A 3090-nucleotide genomic window follows, 5' to 3' on the forward strand; every position below is an offset into this window, starting at 1 on the left:
GGGACATCATGCTTGGGAGGGTGGAGGGACGGTGCAGGAGAGGAAAGGCCCTCTATGAGGTGATTGATTTAGTGACTGGGATAATTGGGATGAGAGTGTCAGAGACAGTGCGATTGACACAGGACAGAGCGGAGTTTAGGGCTGTTGTACATAGGGTCACTATGAGTCGCAGGAGACTCGACGGCACATAACAACAACAACAACAACAGATCAATAAGACATTATCTTAGTCAGCATTTACACACAAAATAATAGATGAAGAGGTGTGGGGGTGGAATTAATCATGGAGTTGTTCAATTTGTTAGGTGGAGAGTGAGGGAAGTTGGAAGAATCAGGTCTGAAAAAATGTATTCAAATATTGTGAGTAAACTAGTATAATAAAAAATGTAAAAATAATCCCCAAACATACCTGCAAAATGCATAAAACAATGCTTAATATAATTGGAAGAAAAAACTAGACAGCAACACGATAGTTCTACAACTTTAGCACACAATTCTCAACAAAGTATAAGTCAACTCAAATGAAACTTATACACAGAAGATCTAAGCTCTACATTCATCCAACTTGATCTTGTAGATGTATTCTGAGTACTGCACCCAACTAAAACTTGATTCATTTTCTTCTCAACTGAACATGGTATACTCCAGAATTTATCACATATCAGGGCATAAAGCAAGCTTTTATAAATTAAAAAAATACTGAAATAATACAAAGTATCTTCTCAGACCATAAAACTAAAAATTAACCTCAATAAGATAAAATTTTTAAAACCCTCCATGTTGAAGCTAAATAACACCCTGTTAGAACACAATTGAGTGTGTTATAGAAGAAATTAAAAGTTACTCAAAACAAATGATGATGAAAATCCAATCTATAAAACTCTGGAATGTAGCTAAGGTAGTCCTCAGGGGACAGTTCATAGCAATAAGCAAATCCATAAACAAAACAAACAAAAGAAGCAAATTAATTATTAAACTCAACACTTTCATGAAGTTGTCGTTGTTCTTAAGTGCTGTGTAGATGACTCATAGTGACCTGAATACTTGAATAAATAATTTTCTAATAGTATGAAAAGAAAACCCACTGCCTGGGGGAAAAAACATTGGCAATGCCATCTCATGTAATGGTCTCATAACAAAAATTTACAGAATATTCCTGGACCTTCAGAAGAAAAACAAACAAAAACCAAACAAACAAAACAAAACAAACCCAATAGCCCAATTACAAAATGGGCAAAAGACATAGAAAGATTTTTCATAGAGGCAGGCTTTTAGGATGACCAACAAGCACATGAATCACTGGCAATAAGAGAGATGCAAATCAAAACCACAATGATATAGCATCTAACACCAGTAGCAGAGGCAATGTTCAACAGAGCAGTAAGCAATCAATATTGGAGACAATGTGGAGAGGTGGGAACTCTCATACACTGTTGGTGGGATTGTAAAATGGTACAATTACTCTTAAAAGGTAGTTTGGCATTTCCCAAAAAAACTGAACTTAGAAACTAGTATGACTTAGCTATTCCACTACTAGGAATATACCATAAGGAAATTAGAACTGAGACATAGAGATTCATACACCAATATTCATAGCAGTGCTAGTCAACATCACAAAATTAGGAGAACAGCCCAAATGTTCAACTAAAATTTAATGTACTGAGAAATTATAGTACATTTACACAAGTGAAAACTAAGTAGTTCTTAGGTGCCACAATTTTAAGAACATACTACATAAATTGGAGAGACTGGAAAACATTATGCTAAATGAACCAACGAAGTTTTATAAGGACAAATACTTAAGAGGATTATTGTAAAAATAGAAGGATACTAGTAAAACATGCTATGGAGATCCGTCGATGGGAATGGGGTAGGACAGAGGGGCCAGGGTGGGTAGGAGTGTAATCACACAGTTGCCAATGTGATGAGTGATGCCAGGGGATAAAGGAAATGGGAACGGTCTGGTGGGGACCTGAAAAGACAGAGTAATGATGGCCATAGTCCAATGGTGATTAATTTTATAAAACAGCACGAATGGGAATATACAATATAATGAAGAATAGTGTGAAACACAATGTATACAGACTTTGCAAGCAAAGTAATATAAAAGAAATTTAAAAAAATAAAAATAATTAGTATCCTGATGCACTGAGACTGGGGGAGATGGCGGTAGGTCGAGGTCCGGGGCACTCTCCTCTGAGCACCCTGCCAGTAGTCACCAGGTCCGATCAGGCTCCTCCATGGCCTTCTCAGCGTCGTAGTGGTGTCCCAGGGACATGTCCAGCTCACTCTGCACTGCCAGGCCCAGCGTAAGCGTAAGTGGAAGCAGTTCCAGCCCAGCCAGCAACAGCAGCAGCAGGAAACGACCTCTGCCCACCCCTCTCTGCAAGGGGCTCATCAACTCCTATGAGGCCAAAAGGCAGGACTTCATCTGCCCCATGTGCTTTGACATGATTGAGGATGCTAACAGGACAAAATGTGGTCACAGCTTTTGCTACATGTCTATTCATCAGAGTGTGGAGGGCAATAATATATGTCCCAAGTGTAACTGTGTTATGCACGATATTGGTCATCATTTTTTAGTGAATTAACTCATTCTCAAACAGAAGTGAAGATGTGAGGGAAAGAGGTTCCATTTGGACCACTCAGTGAGAAGCACCAATGGCCACAGGTGGCAGATATTTTGCTATTTCCTGGGACCTGACCAAGATAACCTTGGTTTGGCTAATGTCAACCTCATGTTGGAGTTGCTAGTACAGAAGAAGAAACAGCTGGAAGCAGAAAATCACATGCAGCACAACTATAGATCCTTAAGGAATTCCTCCACTTGCAAGAAGAAATATGAGAGAGCAACTGGAACATCTCCAGAAGGAGTTAAGTGTTCTGGAGGAAGATATTGAAAAAGAGTGAAAAAAATGAGTGGTTTATACTCTCCTGTCAATAAAGATGGTACAGTACCTCAATCTGAAGCTCCCTCACCAGCACACAGGAGTAGTATTTTTTTTAATTATTATTATTATTATTAAATTTTATTAGTTTTAATGAACATTTACAGAGATTCTGGGTTTTCATTCATTCATTGTTGCACTG

The 3090-nt window shown here is 38.3% G+C and overlaps 1 pseudogene; it reads left to right on the forward strand.

Annotated features, from left to right (window-relative positions):
* The first annotated feature begins 2276 nt into the window (after positions 1-2276).
* LOC102847059 overlaps positions 2277-3090 on the forward strand; it is a 3116-nt pseudogene continuing 2302 nt past the window's right edge.

The sequence above is a fragment of the Elephantulus edwardii genome, unplaced genomic scaffold (genome assembly GCF_000299155.1).
Source record: "Elephantulus edwardii isolate Elephantulus edwardi_28Jun2011 unplaced genomic scaffold, EleEdw1.0 scaffold00454, whole genome shotgun sequence".
Lineage (NCBI taxonomy): Eukaryota > Metazoa > Chordata > Mammalia > Macroscelidea > Macroscelididae > Elephantulus > Elephantulus edwardii.